A 17,704-nucleotide genomic window follows, 5' to 3' on the forward strand; every position below is an offset into this window, starting at 1 on the left:
TTTCTTCATTGTCCATTGTCAGATGAAACGATGGGAAAATAGGCCATTGCCTGCACCCATCCATTCTAAACAGGGCCCAGCTAACCCAGAGGAAGCTGCTTGAAGTTTCAGAAAGGGATGGGTGGGTTGTGATTTGTGGGAAGGGACTCAGAAATCTCTGGAGGAATTACCACATGTGTTCTGCTAGGGAAATCCAACAATTGCACAAGCACAAAGGCTACCAGTAACAGGCGTTTTCCACTTCCTTGATTGGCTTTCACAGAAGCTCAACGAGTTCTCCATCATTCTCCACAAATCCCTGCTTTGGCCTGGGTCTCTGCACTGGGATTTCCTATCAGCTATGAAGGCCCTTGGCTGCCTATTGTCAATAACTGCTTTTAGCAGATGAAGCTTTACATAACGTCAGACAAAACATGTTGTTAAAACCACAGTGCACTGAGGCAGACAGAGCCCTAATTTAATAATAAAAAAGGTCAGTAAGTCTAAAGGCTGAAAGAGTACGCCCTTTATTGAGGATGTCAGGTAGCTATACCTCTATCTAAGGCAAATAATGATGTCAGGTAGCCATACCTCTATCTAAGGCAAATAATGAAGAAAAATGAAGGAAAGCAGCCAGCTGTTACACAAATATGTCAAGTATTAGTGAATCATATTGAGGTTTACATGTAAGATTGATTAATGGGATTATGAAAAATATGGACCTTTGCTTTTCAATTAACTTTCTCAGCTTCAGTTTCCCACATTTTCTTTGTGGTTTTTTTTCCCCCTAGAAGATTAAATATCCATTTATCTTTTTTGCCATTCACAACTAGATGGTTACATTACACAGTATTGTAGTGATCATCCTGCTATAATGAAATTCATACAAGTCTGGTAACTAGCCTAAAAAATCCTCATTATAAACCCAAATAACCTCAACCTAAAAGAAACCCATAAAGCTAAGTGATGGTAGTGTACAACCAAAGTACTCTGAGTACCAAAATTTGTTGTTCTGTCACTGCAATGAATTCCTGGTGCTTCAGGAAAAAAAGTCATCTTCAGAGACCTTGTTCATGAACATAAATAGTTTCAGTTGACCACTGGCTGCAGGGACACAGTGCAGGGCATGTTGCTCCTTTTGGAGACCATGCAGCCTTCAGCACTAGAGTCAATTCTAAATATATTCCTCAAGTCAGATGTATAATGAGACATTTCATTACTTCCTTCCTTCTTGGCACACTACAGCAAAATGAGCCAGGAATAAAGAATTAAACTTTGCTCTCCCCAATATGAGCAAAGTTTAATTCTTTGCCATCTGCCAGGATCACGAGGACAATTGAAATATCCCTTTATTGTCCACATGCACATTAGAGCATTGCTAGCCATGACATTCCTTGATGACAGGACAAGCTTGTGATGAAGGAAAGTACCAGCTTTATCTTCTTTCTAGTGACCCATGGCAATAATGATTTCTATTAGATATAGGTAGTGCAATGCTCCAGATACTGATGTTGTTGTTAAATAGAAGGAAATATGGATCACACCATTAATCAAAAGCACATAAAGATGGGGTGTGTTGCCCAGGCTCCCCCCTATCTCTTTTTCTCCTTTTCTCCTTGTTGATAGAAAAAGTATATGTCAGTGAGCATGTGGGTGAGGTGTATTCAACAGTGAAATGTCCAAATGTTTGTTCTTGCTTTTGCAGTATGAACTGGATCAGGTAGAGTAACTTAAAAGTGATCCTGAGTGGAGATATCAGGTTGCTAAAATAAATTCTTGCTGTGTGCAGAAAGAAGGGTGCTATTATATGCAGAATCTGGAGTCCCAGATGCAATTCTCCATCTTAAGACATCCTCAGAAATATGACCCATGCATACCCCAGTCAGACCCTGAAACACAGAGGGGCAGGCTGTTCTCAGCTACTTGTACAGTCAAGAGGTAGAATGTGATACCTCTCATCAGAGATGAGAGATGCCATGGGCCATCTGATGGGTTGATGTTGGCCCATGGGACTGCAGTTCCCTTGCAAGAACAGCAGAGATGGTGCAAAGCCAGGAGAGACAACAGCAATGACCACGGTGTCCAGGGAAGTGGTGGAGGAACTAAAGACGTGGATGTGGTGCTTAGGGACATGGTTTAGCACTGGGCTTGGCAATGCAGCATTAATGGTTGGACTCCATGGTCTTAGAGGTCTTGTCCAACCAAAACCCTTTTATGATTCTGTGATTCTAAGGAAGCTATTACAGTGTCCTTTATTTATCAGAATAACCAGGACTGAGCTGTGGGGCACCTTCCCCACCTTCCAGGGGTGCAGTCATTTGGCTAATTCTTGAAAAATCCACTCTGAGAGCCCCAGCTGGAGGCAAAAGGACCTGCACAGAGCAGTTTATGGGCCATTCCAAGAAAAGTTGTTCTTCTTGATGCCTGAGCCTGCCCAGATTTCTTCTGCACCTTGACAAGGAGCCCTTGTGGCACAGCTGCATTGCTGGGTGTTGCTGAACACAAGCTCCATGTGGAATGGCTCTCCATTATTACTTTGCAGAGTAGCTCAGCACCTTGGGGAATGAAAGGCACCATAGCTGAAAGTCTGAGGAGCACCTGTAGGCTCCAGATTATTCAGTATAGTGAAAACTGAGGCTCTCAGAACAGCTTACCCTGGGTTTAAAAAAAAAAATTAATTTCTTTTTCTTTCACACCCCTGATGACCAAAAAAGTGTTCTGCTCACCTTGAAATCACACTCCCCAGAAGCTCTGTTAGCACCCCCGCCCAAGTGCTCCTTACATCCACTTTCCCCCCAACAGCAGGAAATTGCTTAGAAAATATTTCCAGGTTCCTTCCTGGCCAGAGGTCACCTCTGTGTTTCAAAGCAGCAGGAATCACCATGTTCTCTGACACAACAAACGGAGGAGGAAGACCTGTCCTGCCCTTCCAGCTTTCAAGCTTGTGCTTTTTAGCTGTAACTCCACCCTACACTGGTGGAGAAGGGATCAGTTCCCACTGATCGCAGGAAAGGGAGGTCACGGGGTTTGCTTGATTGAATCACCACAAGCCAAAAGGTTTTTTCTCTGCTCACTGAGAATTGCTCACGGGCTGTTTAATTTGTTCTGAAAAGAAAAGCAAGACAAAAAAAACAAACCCCAAGCCCAAGAAGCAACAGCACACAGGGAAAAGCAGGTGTGTCTCCAGATCCTGGGAAAACAAAGGGCAAAGGCTGAGGCAGGAGGTGACACGCGGATGGGAAGTTTCCATCCCAGCACAAGAGGACAAGTTTGGAAAAGACTCGGAGGGGACCAGCACTTGTTGCCCTGCAGGTATGGATGCTGTGTGTGAAATGTGGCATTGCTTTTATGCTTTGGGGAGGGCAAGGGTGGCTTGAAGGAATTTGATTCTGACAGATTCTGACAGTGTAGTGCAAGCTTTGCATCATCAGTAAACCTGCTGCAGGTTTTTGCCAGGGGGACTGCAATCGTCACAGGTTTCATTTTGTGGTGATTACTTGGCAGTTTTCTGTAGGATGGTTTTGTCTGTTCAGGGTATGAATTAAGCCATCCAAGCTCCTGACGAAGTGCTACTGCCTGTTCACTTGGCTAGTGAATGCTAATAGACGTTATGATTGCTTTAGTTTAAGCTGGGGCTGCAGGGGTAAAGAGGGATGTGCACGGAAATGCTGTGCTAATCCTCATTGCGTTTATTACCTCCTAAGTTGTGCTGCAGAGTTTCAGAGAAAAAAAGTGAATGCAATAGCATTTAGAATTTCTTTCGTTTTTTCCACTTTGTTTTGTACTTGCAGTGGCTGGAATTTGTAGTGCAGATGCAAGCACTGTATTTTGTTAGCTGTATACAACAGGTTTGTTTCTTCTAAGAGCAATCTCCCTTCAGTTTCATATTAGGTGAAACTTGCTGACAGGGGAGAGGGATTTGGAGCACCCAGGGCGACAGTCTGAGGAACTGCTGTATACTGTCTTTGAGCATCACATTTATCTTGTTTCCATTCTTTTCTATCTGTGTTTTCAGCTGCCTAAATGAAAGCAAATTTTATGGTGTTGTGCTGGAGTGCTGCTGCTTCCAGTGTTCAGTGTCAGGGGGGGATACAGAGAAGCTTTCTGATGCTTTTGCCTCCGTTGATGTCTATATCCCCAAAAGTTCTGCTCCATTTCCAAACATCTCTGGTGCAGAAGTATCCACTTTGCTCAAATGGTCATGATTCAGGAAAAAAGCAGTGCTGTGATGTGACCCTGTACAACCTTGTTTCTCTCTCCCCATTATAGGAAAGCAATGCTCACCTATGTGCATGAGGAGCTTTTGGATTTGAGGGAGAAAGGTGTTTTTGTTTAAATGCTGTAACTCACACTTTCAGTGGCAGTTTTACGAGGCAATGGGCTTGTGACAAGAAAGGAAATAACAAAGCAAAGGATGTTGTGAAATTGAAAGCCTGAGGCTCCATTTCTTCTGCTTCTATCACTTGCTGTTGCATGATGAAAATGGTATTTTGCAACCCATAGATTTTCCTCTCAACCAAAAACTTCCTCATCTATTTCTGTCACTTAACCTGTCTAGTGATGTCTGGCAACATTGCAGAATAAAGTGATATTTAAATAAATGTAGAGGCAAATCTTTAGCACCTGGGTAGCAGTGACACTTAACTGAACTCAGTGATGGGTCAGCCAGCTCAGCAGGAACCTGCTGTGACTATTTGGCATCTGTCACTATTTAACTTCCCTAAATTCATCTGAGTTTGCCTCCGGTGATCCAGGTTTAAAAAACAAACACAGAGAACATGCGTAGGCACTGGGAAGATATCTTTGTCCTGATCTTCTTGGTTATTTTTATTTTTTTAACACCTCTTAGGCAGGCTTAATAAAGAAGTTCTCCAACATCTGAATTGGAGACGTGGGAAATTCCTCAAACTAGGCAGAGCTTCCTCTCATTGTTATAACACAAAAGACCAGTGCAGCCTTTACTAGAGTTCCTTTTTTTAACCCATTCATCTTGACCAAGAAACCTACCTGCTGCTGCTACTGCTCAGGGCTGTGATTCACAGTTTCCCAGAAGACAGCAGATAAGCATGGAACTGAATTTCATCATCCACAAAGACGGCATTATTCTGGGGTTTTATAGCACTTGAAACTGAAATAGTTTGCTGCTAGAATTAATCTCAGCCTTGAGCAAGAATCATGGTTTTTCAAGATCAAATGGGATGAATCTACAGTAAAACCAAACTCCTTGCAGAAAACCATTTCCAGTTTTCCATGAAAGAGTTTCTCAGGACCATGAGCTTCAAAAAGGGTTCAATTGACATTCATGAGCAGATCCACTCCAATTGCATGTTTATACAGAGTTTATTTCTCAAATGATCCTGATCCTGTGGCTCAGCCTGCCTGGGGGCAGTTACCGCCCATGGGTTAATCTGATCCTGCACCTGCCCTGCTGGTAAGGAGCAGCAGCAGCTCTACCCCTTATCTATGCTGGGCAGCATCCTGAGGGGACTGAGCCAGCACTGGGTGAGGGCAGGAACTGTGGGGCCATGATAGTGGCCCTGAACTGGTTGTATTGAGAATGTGGATGAGATGGAATGCACAAAGTGGGTGTGCAGGAACAGGTAAAATGAGAAAGAGATAGCAAAAGATTTGCAATGGCTTGTTTCTCTCTGATGGACGAACGTTTGATTCCTTGTTTGTTCAGCTGGGGTTTTTTTTAGAAAATATTAGCTCCTGCAGAGCAGATAATTCACTGTAGCAGGTTGTCTAGTAATTACACTGCTATATTTGCATGTTATAATGCTGCACCAGTGGACTTTGTTAAGGAGTTTTTGACTACATTTGCAGCCTATTCCAAGTGCTTATCTGCTGTTGATGGTGGCTGGAAGAAGTTTCCCTTTCACAGCCATCCCATGACATGACATGGATGTTGTAGCCTTAATCCACCATGTCTTCACACAGTTTATATCTTTTCTACAAACTTCAGTTTATTCCTGTTGAAGCCTGCAATGAATTCTGCCGCAAAACCCTCCCCTCTCCATCATAATTCCCATCTGAGCAATCCAAACAAGATGGGTGTGATGGGATTGAATTAACTTTCCTCATAAGGTGCTTTGTTTGGATTTGTGGCTGAAACAGTGTTGACACCATACCAATATTTTGGCTATGGCTGAGCAGTGCTTGCGGAGTGGTCAAGGCTTTCCCTTTCTTCCCACTGATTCTGTAGTGAGTGGGATGAGGGTTGGGAGGGATTAAAACAGGGAAAGCTGACTCAAATTCACAAAAAGGATGTTTCAAATCACATAACATCATGTTCAGCAACAAAAAAGTAGTGGTGGAAGTCAGGGTTGTCTTCCAAACCTGCCATTGCTTGGACATTTTCTGGATATACATCTGCTTGTGGGAGGTAGTGAAGGATTGCCTTCACATCACTTTTTTTTTTCTTTCCTCTTTCTTTCTTTATTAACTTTTATTTATCTCAATCCACTAGTTTTTGTACTTTTTCTCATCCTATTCTCTCCTCCATTCCTCTGACAGATGGGAGTAAATGAGTGCCTGTGTAGGTGTTTAGCTTCAGACCAGGGTTAGCCCACAACAACAGGATATCTAGCCCACCCTTCAGACACCTTCCAATGGGCCACTTTTGAATAAACAGAAGTTTTTTCCCAGCCCAGGAAAAGAACCTTTGAACTCCCTTGTGTCATCTCCATTGGCTGATTTACACAAAGTAATACTTGTTTCAGGAAGACCTCAAAGGTCATCTAATATCCTTCTCCCGGCATTGAATTCCTTCATTCTGGATGAAAAGGGAGCCACATCTCATTTGCCTTCTAGGTACTTCCACAAGTTTTGCTTTATCAGATCATTAGTGCAGTCACTGATGGGTTTTTCCTGTCCCAGGGTCTCTCTAAGCACCCTGTGAAGCAGAGACAGCAAATATCATCCTTGTTTGGCAGCAGAGAACTGAGGCACACCGATAGCCAGAGTCTGCTTACAAGGTTGGCTGCTGCCAACCCAGGGTCTGCCTAAACTCACCTCACCAGCATGGAGAATGCTATGGCAGCCAGGTTTGAGAGTGCTTGTGAGCAGCAAAGCTGTATGCATGCCCTATTTAAATCTTAATATGAAATATTAATTTCCAAATGCCTTCCCTCAAAACATAATAGAGCTGTGATCAAGTATGTAATTTACTGTCTTCGGAAATTCCTCAAAACGACAGAACTTCCCCCAATTGTTCATGCTCAGAGGAAAAGCTCTACTAGAGTTCCTGCTTTGGCTCAATCCTGTGAGCACAGGCTTGGCCCGCCATGACCATTAAACTGAGTGTGTGAAAGCCATCTTCATTCCTAAGATGTCCCTACGTGCCTTATGACAGGCTACTCACAGAATGCCCCTTGTTCCTGAAATTGTTTCACTGTGCCTTTTTGAGAGAGAAATTCTTTAAATTCCTGCACATGGTCCCTAAAATTTGGGTTGGCTGATCCTAGGCCTGAGGTCCCAGATGAGCCTGTGCATGCCTCAAGTGTCTCTGGCAATTAAACAGGACTGATGGCACTTCCTTCCTTCCTTCCTTCCTCCTGTTATCCATCCTGTTTCAAGTCTGTGGCTTAAAAGGTTCAACTGCTGTTCATAAACACTGTCCCTTTTTGCAGTTAGGACACACTGCATGTAAAATCATAGAATCACAGAATGCTTTGTGTTGGAAAGGATGTTAAAGCTCATCTCATTCCAGCCCTTTCAACAGGCAGCAACACATTCCACTAGACCAGGTTGCTCCAAGCCCCATCCAGCCTGGCCTTGGACACTTCAGGGAATGGGCAGCCACAGTTTCTGTAGACAACCTGTGCCAGAGCTGCACCACCTTCACAGGGAAGAATTTCTTCCTAATAATTAATCTAAACCTGTTCTCTCATAGTTTAAAGCCACCCCCCCCGCCTTGTTCTGTCACTGCAGCCCTTTTATAGGCCCTTTAGATATTGGAAGGAGCTCAAAGACCTCCCTGGAGCCTTCTCTTCTCAAGGCTGAACAGCCCCAGATCTCTCAGCATGTCCTTTTAGGGGAGATTTTTATGTTACTATTGAAAATCTGCTTTAAAAGCTGCCTGCTCTTTTCCTGAACACCTTGTTTCTAACAGCCTTTCAATGGTTCTTCCAGCACTGCTCCAGCATCATAGTACCAAACTTTCAAATGCTTAATCCATCTGACAGCAGGTAATGGAACTTCCCTTGTCCCTAGTGTACGTACAGGTGCTTTTGAGGGTGTTGAAGCAGAGGAGGTTCCTACTGAAGCAAGGCCTAGACTGCCTGTAGAGTCAGCAGAGAGAAGCACAAAGACCTCAGAAAAATTCTTGTTGGAGATGCAACCAAAGTTCAGCACCAATTTCATCCCATTGAGCTGGGGGATGAGGGAGCTGGAAGAGAACTGGAGAACCTTCCTGTTCTTGGAATGTGGATTTTATTTTAGGCCGTGCTAGAATTAGGAGAAACAGTGTCCCACCAGCAGGGTGGGGCGTGTTAACCCTGAGGCCATCAGCAGGGCACGGCTCCCCTCCACGGGCCTGAACTCTCCTTTTCTCCCTAAACAAGGAGCCAGGCTGTGCTGCTGACTGGAAACAGCCCCTGGCCCATGCTGGTCTTTGAAGGATTCCTGTGAATCTTGGCATTAGCACTGCCTGAGACAGGGAACATGGTAACTATGGACAAGGCCTCCTGAAGAAAGGCAGAAAGAGACCTCAGCAGCTCATCTACTCAGGCCCTACATCTCATGGCAGGTGCTTGTCTAAGCTCTCCAAAGGCACCCTGTGGCTGGAGAAATGCCCTTCCTTGGTGCTGTATCTCATGGTCAAACCTGTCATCAGGTTTAGCTTGTCTTTGCAATGTTGTGTTTTTATGCAATGTAAACCCAACAAGCACCACAGGGGTTCACAAGTCTGGATCATCCCTGGTCTCAGTCTGAAGATAAGCATCTTCATCCTTGGCATCAGACGCAAGATCAAGCCACAGTATCATCAACACAGATGGGACTTGTTTGTTTTACTAGTGTTCAGAAGACTTTAATGAATAATAGATTTTAGACATGCTTATCTTCAGACTGAGAAAAATTTGAAAATATTATGGACAGGTGCAGCCTTCCAAGAAGATAAATAGTAGCACTTTTTAGCCTTTCTGAGTTCTCCCGTGCTCTGAAAGACAGATCACTACAAAAATAGTAAGGTTGGAAATGAAATCAGTGGAACAAAATAGAAACAATTATTTTTTTCTCTCAGGCTTCATCATAAGAGAAGGCAATTAAGAGATATGGACAACAGAGACCTGCCTTCACTGGTTTGAGGGATTTCCCTCCATCTATATGATTCTATGTGCAAAACGTGGGTGCTATTTTGTACTTCCATCTTTTTGTTGCTAGGTGTGACAAGCCAGGCCCTCAGACAGGAAACACCTTCTGTCCAGAGCGCTATTGTACAAACTCCAAAAGGCTGACACCTACACAACTTACAGGAGCTTCCTACACAGCCAGCTGCAGTAATAACAGGAAAAAAATCAAGAGGTTAATAAAATGAAATGAGCAGGAAGCATGCAGTCATCAGACTTTCTAGTACTTTAGTCTATAGAAGTAACCCATGTCTGGCCTGACTCAGGGACCCAATCCAAAACTCATTGCAGCCCATGGAAATTCCAGTGCTGCAATGCATATTGTGAGACCTCACTCTTCACTACATTGATATGGGAGTACCTGGCAAGTTCCTCCTTCCCCAGTACTACTACAGTCCTGAGCTTCAAATATCTTGTTGTGTTACTTCTCACTGTGAATTAGGCCTGCACCCCACTGCAGATGCTCCAAAAAGCACAAGGAGAAGATAAGGTTCATGGGTACATCTCTTCTTCCATCCCAGTTATCAGAGGTGAGCTGGTGTGTGCTTTTCCACAGTCTTTCCAAACATGTGGTACCCAGCTGCAACAAAGGGCTGAAATAGGAGGGTGGAATTAATTGGCAAGAATTTTTTTTTTCTTTTTTTCTTTGTTCCTTCTCTACAAAACTCCAACATGAAGCTCAAGGAGGAGGACTTAGCTGGAGTAGAGAAAAACACAAGTGGAAGTGAGAAAGAACAATCAGGAAGAAGACAAGAATTAGGCAAGGCTTTCTTTTTCCCGTAAAGTGCTGATTTAAATGCCATTTCACTTTGGTTGCAGCTATCACTGTTTTCAGTCTGGCATATTAACATGCCATGTGGCATGGGGAACATTCATCCCTTTACTTATGAGTGCCATGACATTTATTTGCACAAAACCAACAAAAATAAGAATTACCCCTCTATTCCCGCAGAAAATAAAACCTCTGCTCATGTCTGAGAGATCCTTGAGCACCCCATCAAACTCAGCCCCCTGCACCATGCTAAGCACAGAGCTGGAATAACACAGCTCCACAACCATCACAAAGAAAGCATGCCACAGCTTGTTTATTGCCTGTTTGAATCCTTATCACCAAGCAGTTCAGTTTTGTGTCCTTGATTAATTTCTGTTTATTTTATTTTTGTTCTCATTCAGATGTGTTATCTAAGGTCAGTGCAACTTCCCTTGTCCCCCCTTTCCCTTTCAGCCAACTCTCCCATGAAATATTGTTGTGCCTGGGTGTGTGTTTCTTAAAGGCATTGTGTGTTTTCTGTCTGAAACAAACATTGTCTGATCATCCAACTTATTACGCACTACCCAAAGGTCATGCTTTATGCAGAGAAAGGAAAACTCTTCTGTTGTGGCTGAGGAATAACAAACTGGACAGGCACTGAAAACAAGGCTTTAGCCCCAGAGTTCAAGACTTTGGGAAAATGTTCCTTAGCTGTTTGCAAATGGTAACCAAGATTCAGCTGCTACTGGGCAGCCATGGAGCCAAACTGTGCCTGTGCCAGCAGCAGATCTCCCCTTTCACACCTTCTAACCTGTAGCAGCTCCAGGTTCCTCTCTCCAGGCATCCTTCACCCCCACAGATCTCACAACACCATAGGCTTCATCCAAAATACCTAGAGGGAGGCAGAGTTGTTCAAGTCACAGGAAAATGCTGGCATGGGGGTAACTGAGCTTAACTATGTTACAAAAAAAAAATCCAGCCAAAGTGGAAAGATACAGAACAAGTACCAAAGAGGCAAGGAGGACTGCTGTGCTAAAATGGCACAGGACTCTTCGTCCTCAATAGCTGATGGGGAATGTAAAAGTGACATACGGTGTAAGAGGCCATGGAAAAATTTGTGCTATCTAGTTTGACAATTAAGGATCAAACTTGACCCTAATGAGTGGTAGATTCAAAGCAAGCAAAGGAATTTAGACCTCCTTGTTCCTGCAAATTATGTATTCTGCACACTTTCACAGATTTTCCTGTAATTTACTTCATTTATCTTAAAATGCCATTAGGGCTCTTAAACACCAATGACCTGCCTTGGCCTCCAGAAATCCCTGTAGCTCTGATAGCCAGAAGTGGAAATAACATTCTGAAGATGAGCTGCTGCAAACTTACTTCATTTTTGTAAAACTCTTTCCAAGGGCCTCTGCTATAGCCCTTGCTGGATAAGAACCAACTGGGCTAGACAGTCCCAGGATTCAACCAAGGGCAAATCTGTTTAGGACATTAAGCTAGCAGAGCCCATTAGAAAGGGGGGAGAATGGTCTCTCAGTGTGAATAAAGGAGTAAAAAGCACAGAGTTGAGGGCTTTTACAGTGAGGCTTTAAAACAGAATATGTCTGCCTGACCACACAGGGAGCTCTTGGCCTCAGTGACCCAGGACATGTCTCACAGCCAGAGCAGAGGGCCAAGAACTGAGGCTGTGGACTAATATCCACCTCACAAAGAACTGCTGGTTGAAGATGTGTTGTGCCTGCAAGGTTGGTTGTTTTCTTCTTCCTGCTGATGCCAAAGGTGTATTCATCTCCATTTCGGTAGAAGAGGGGCAGCTTTCCCAGACACAGCATATAGAAAGGTTACAGCCAACAGGAAAAAGATACTTTTATGTGGGATGGCTGCATGGGGAAGCATAACTCTGTGTCTTCTAAAACAGAACTGCTTGTTTCCACTTCTGCATTTATAACCTCTTACCAGAGTACCCACTCCAGGGTGGGTGTATCTTTAGGTCCCCTCATTGGTTATTTTTAGACATTGACAAGATCCCCCTGTGCCTTTCCTTTTCCAGGCTAAGCAGCTCTCTTGGCCTCTCTGGGTATGACAGATGCTCCGACTTCTTAATCATCTTCATGGCCTCTTGCTGGGCTCACTTCAGTGAGTCTCTCTTGTACTGGGGAGCTTAGGAGCTGGATATTGTGCTTAAGATGAATCCAGAACCAGGAAATCTTTTTATTTTATTAAGTCTATGATCAAATGAGAAATGTTGTCAGAAAGATTCTAGAAAAAAGACATGACGGGCAGGATAAGAAAAGCTTACAAATATGTCTGCCTGTAAGAGACAGAGTTGGTGAGTCAGACAGAAGGATAAGGTGGAATAGGCCAGGTCCCTCTGAGTGAACAGAGGTTACCTGAGCAAAGGAACCCAAATAAGGACCCCCAGGTCTGAGAGAATGTCTATAGAGGCAGCCCTGCTGCAAGGGATTATACAGAATGCCAACAGCATGTTATTTCTGGTTCTGGCAGAACCCAGGTGTCTTTATCATGCTACACTGCCAAGGCCACAGAAGCCATGAACTATCACAGAATCACAGTAGAAGCTGAGTTGGAAGGGACCCATGAGGATCATTGAGTCCAGCTCCTGGCTGTGCACAGGACCATCCCCAAGAATTCTGGGGACATCACCACCCTGCCAAAGATGCCCTTTCTGTCCTAACACAGTGATGTGGCTGTAAGTGCAGATGTATTGTCACCCAACCCCATGGGAGAGGCTGGCCACAGGTCCAGCCTTGGTGTGGTACCTTCCCAAAGGGGTCAGCTGTACGGCTGGTCAGCAACCAGGGCAGTGTTCATGCCTCTCCAAATGTTCCAGGCTGGTTCTCACCTTCCCCCTTCCCTGAAATAATGCTTAGCCAGTGACTGTGGCAGTTGATGCTTATTCATGCAAGAATGCCCTCACTGATCTGGCAGATTGCTGTTCTCCAGTGACAAGCAGTATGTCCAACTGTGAACTGTGCCAGAAGGGCTATGAAAACATTGCAGGACTGGCTGGCACTGTCCAGAATGTGTTAAAAATGTTCACAGAAACTTCTTTTGGCTGCTCTCAGAGTATTAGGAATGCATGGAGAATGTGATAATTTGGACATTCAGCTGGGCAGTGTTCTCTGTGCTCCCAGTTATCCAGCTAAATGGTTGCTATTTCAGCTACTGTGCCCTGCAAACATGAGTCCTAGAGAGTTGTTCTCTCCTTGCAGGAAGTCCTGTGTGGTCATGGTATGATTTGAGCCTGATCCTCAGATAGCTGGGTCTAAATTATTTTCATTTTCCATGTAGATTATTTGGCTATGTAAAAAGGTCATCAACAATTCACGGGAAGGCTGACAGAGGAATAGAGGAATCTAAAGGCATAATCATAGGTCAAAAGGAAAGATAAATACTGCACAAACAAGGATGGAAAATGTGAGCTGGTGTGAGCTGATGTAGAAAAAGGTGTGAACCATAGCCCTCCTCTGGAAATATTGTTTTGGGGAAACCCTTGATAGGTACAGTTTACTTCCTCTCTGCTTAAACCTGTGAGAATATTGTGCTGCAAAGGTCAAGAAAGGAATGCCTAAACCTGGATAAGGTAGAATAACAGATTGGAAAAGAACTCTAAGGTCATGAGTCCAACCATTACGCCAACACTGCTAATCCACCACTAAAACATGTCCCTAAAGTCCACATGTGCACATCTTTTAAATACCTCCAGGGATGCTGACTCCAATACTGCCCTGGGCAGCCTGATCCACTGCTTGACCACCCCTTCCTCAAATAACTTTTTCTAAATGTCCCATCTAAACCTCCCCTGGAGCAATTTGAGGCCATTTCCTCTTGTCCTGTTGTTTGTTACTCGGGAGCAGGGCCCAACATCCACCAGGTTTCACCTTCCTGTCAGGGTGTTGTAGAGGGTGAGAAGGTCCCCCTCAGGCTCCTTTTCTCCAGGCTGAGCTCCCTCAGCTCCCTCAGCTGCTCCTCACCATACTCGTGCTCCGGACCCTTCTCCATCTCTGTTGTCCTTCTCTGGACATGCTTCAGGACCTCAGTGGCTTTCCTGTCATGAGGGACCCCAAACAGAGCACAGGATTTTTAATGTTTCACCAGTGTCAAGCACAGGGGAACAATCATTGCCCTGGTCAGTCCAAACACAGCTCTGAGAACACAGATCCCCAAACAATCTACCCATCAACCCACTGCCACAAACCCACATGGAAGCAGAATCAAAGCCTCTCCTCCATGTCAGCAATTGTATGGCCTCTTCTTAAAAACCTCTGCTGAAGGAAACTTTGCAGCCACCCTGGGTAGCCTAATTTTGTGCTTCTAAATGTTATAATTACATATTTTCCATAATCAGCAGCATATTTACTTTTGCTTCAGATTGTGTGACTTCAGCCAGCTGCCGCTGTGAACATCTATGTCAGTCCTTTTTCAAGGAACAAACTGTTATTGTGTCCATACCTGAGCCTTGTCCTATCTAATCTGAACAACCTTCAGCCTGTTCATGAGATTGTGGCTCTTGTCATTGAGGTTATACAATGCTCTTGTCTTAGCTCTCCTTTGGATGCTCTCCAATACAGCAATATCCGGACACAGGGCTCCAGCCAAAACATCAACAGCATCACACAGTGCACTTTTGTTACCTCCCAGGTCTCCAATTAAAAATGTTTGCTAAAAAAAAACAAAAAAAACCCACATTTTCAACATTGTTACAGTGAGTGAATTTAGATAGCAAATTCTTAGGACTCCCTTCAGAATAATTTCTGCAAGACTGAGATGAGCAAAACTATCTAAAACAGATAGAGATAATAAATGAAGCCCCAGGCATTGTCAGATTCATCTCAAAAACTGTTATCTCAAAGTAAGCTACCTATTAGCTCCAATATACTTGGGATTCACTCTGTCCTCACATGTTAAAAACACAATTTTGGGTATTTGAACACACAAAATTCAGACTCAAGAATATCAGATGGTGTAAGAATCTGCAGTGTTGCTTCCAGTTTCTGAGAGGTTCTGGAATCTTTTTTCTGCATTTGGATGCAGTTGACTGTGGGGTTTGATTACACAAATTGCTGAGATTAATTTCTAGACATGAGACTGAAGGGGGTATGTCCAGGACTGGAATGAGGAAGGGTGAGTCAAGAGAGCTGCAACAGCTTCATTTCTAAGTTGTTTCCACATCTGCTTTCTCTTTGAACAGTATCTCCCAGGGTGCAGCTGTGTGGGAACCTTACCCTGGCCTGTCTTTCGTGACAGATGAAATGTGTTCACATGGTTTTGCAACAACACATTTCCAGTGAATTACAGGATCCCTGTAGCTCTGCCCTGGTTTGGATAGAGCAAGTGTCCTCTAGCACAACTCTTGCTTTCTTGAGCCTGTGAAGCCTAATGGCAGACTCAAATGTTTAAATAAAAATGTTGTGGGGTTGAGACTTTAGAATCCAGGAAGTTCACAGTTTCTGGTGACATGACAGTATGTGATGAATGAGTACAGGAAAAAACATCAGGACAATCAGGACATCCCCTGTGCTCACATACCAAGTTGATTACATACCTAATCCTCTGACATTGTATAATTTTCACATTCTCCTGCAAAGTAAACCAAGATTTCTCATACCTTTAGGCTGCAGCTTGATGATAAGCCTTGAGCAGAAACTCTCTTTTAAGAAAGCCTTGCTGACATTCTTTCCCATTCTCACACCCCAAGATGCTCTTTCCTAAAATTTTTGGGGAAAAAAAAAAAAAAAAAAAACAAAAAAAAAAATCACAAATGAAACCACAAAAAAAAAAAAAAAAAAAAAAAAAAAAAAAAAAACCACCCAACCAAAAAAACAAAACACAAAAGCTTGGGGAAAGCGGGTTTAACACAGACCAGTTTTCTAGTCAATGCCTGACAATGTGCAAAGTGTGACTCCACCACAGGCACAGGTGACTCAGCCTAAGCCAATTCTTCAGCCTCTTCATCTCAGCCTCTGCACTGGCACTGCTGATCATTCAAACCTACAAGCAGTCAGCCAAGGGAGCAATTTTGGGAGAAAATGATCAGTTTTTTCTCTAGGGATAGAGCATGAACTCGTGTTGAGCAGCTTGCCAAGGCAGAAAGGAAAGGGTCCTCCTTGTCCTTACCCTCCTGCCCTGTCTGCCAACCCTTGTTCCATCTCCCTTCCCTGCTTGGGGCTGCTTAGGTGCTCCTCTTCTTGCTCTGGCTCTGGCACTAACTGAGACGTTCTCTAAGCTGATCAGACTCAGATAAAAGTTAGCTGGACACCTTATTGCTGCTTTAGTTTTCTGCAGGGACAGGGAGTTAAACTGAGTGAGAATCTGGAAGGCCAAGGCCATCAATAAAACCAGTCTACAGAGAGAGAGGTGGTGGCATTTAAGTACTGTAGATGTAGCCTTGGACTTCTACTTGTTGAGATTCCTGAACCAGCTTGAGTGGGCAATAAATCAGACCAATGGCACCACAACAGTGAAGACAAAGACATGCTGTAAGGGTAACCAGGGCATCAGTCATGCCAATTTAATCACCTTAAAACTGCTGCAAACAGCTGAGGTCTGACTCACCACCTTGCAGAGAACAGCAGGTGAGCAGAAAAGGAAACAGACCTGTCTCCTGAATGAATCAGTGTTTAAAAAATAATTCCCCCACAACATGAACTTAATCCCAGGGGTTTCCACAGAGCTCAGTCAGTCACTGCCTCACACACTGCTGTGGAAACAAATTCCATTGATAAACCAACTGTTATCAAACACTGTAGGGACAAGAGTTCCACTGTTACTTGGACAGATGTCCCCTTTTTGTGTGTTCTTGGCTCAGATATTGTTCAATGTAGGAACATCCATAACACATCAGAATTTCCCCTGCTTTCTGGGAATTCCCATAGCCATCAGAGCCACAGGTCTGCATCTCTGTGCAGCTTCTCCAAGGGCATAAATGTGTCTCCACAGAGCCTTCCAGGTCCAGCAAGCAGGCTGCCAGCTCAGGTAGGAAAATTTTAGGGATTTCCTCCTTTAGAGTTTAAGTCATAGCCCACAGACATTTTGCCATAGCTACAAAACATGATTTTGCTGCTTTCAGTCCTCAACACCCTCTTTTGTTAGAACAAAGAAGGTGAGTAACAGCAGGGGAACAAGTTAGTCCACTAATCTGCAGATAAGACACTGAGGGACTCAGATCAGTGCAGGGGGAAATAATGAGTACAATCTGATGAATGGTATCAGGAAATATCTCCTCTTAAAATGCCTTGTGGGTTTTCTGCAGTGGCATATCTGCTCAGTCTCACACTTGAAATTTGAGTGCAGGCTCTAGAGGCAACTTCTTTTCTGGGCAGCAATAACTTGTTCAATTAATTATAAAAGTTCCTGTGGTTTAATATTTCTTTGAGAGAGCAGACTGGGCTATGGTGGAAAGCAGGTGATGTTTAAGATGAACCTAATTAGAAGATCTTCTCTTTGAACCACCTGAGAAGGTAAATCATACTAAATCTCTGGGTGTTGTCTTTATTTTCTAAAATATGTGATGGTGACTGTTGTGCTGGGTGGATTTGCAAGAGAAGGTGTAATTATTTTACAGCATTCAAGAAAAAGAAAAGTTCAGAGAAAAATTAAT

At 43.8% G+C, this 17,704-nt stretch overlaps 1 protein-coding gene across 3 annotated transcripts in view; it reads left to right on the forward strand.

Annotated features, from left to right (window-relative positions):
• Positions 1 to 2,971: 2,971 nt before the first annotated feature.
• The window catches only part of ADGRF5 (adhesion G protein-coupled receptor F5), a 41,095-nt gene continuing 26,362 nt past the window's right edge, over positions 2,972 to 17,704 (forward strand). Inside the window, exons 1-2 of one of the 3 annotated variants that reach the window (XM_077175163.1) lie at positions 2,973 to 3,291; positions 9,772 to 9,859. The gene's annotated coding sequence lies outside the window, so the exon portion shown is untranslated. Of the gene's footprint in view, positions 3,292 to 9,771; positions 9,860 to 17,704 lie in introns of all 3 variants that reach the window. The other 2 variants (XM_054628605.2, XM_054628600.2) reach the window with 2 other exon arrangements.

The sequence above is a fragment of the Agelaius phoeniceus genome, chromosome 3, assembly GCF_051311805.1.
Source record: "Agelaius phoeniceus isolate bAgePho1 chromosome 3, bAgePho1.hap1, whole genome shotgun sequence".
Classification (NCBI taxonomy): domain Eukaryota; kingdom Metazoa; phylum Chordata; class Aves; order Passeriformes; family Icteridae; genus Agelaius; species Agelaius phoeniceus.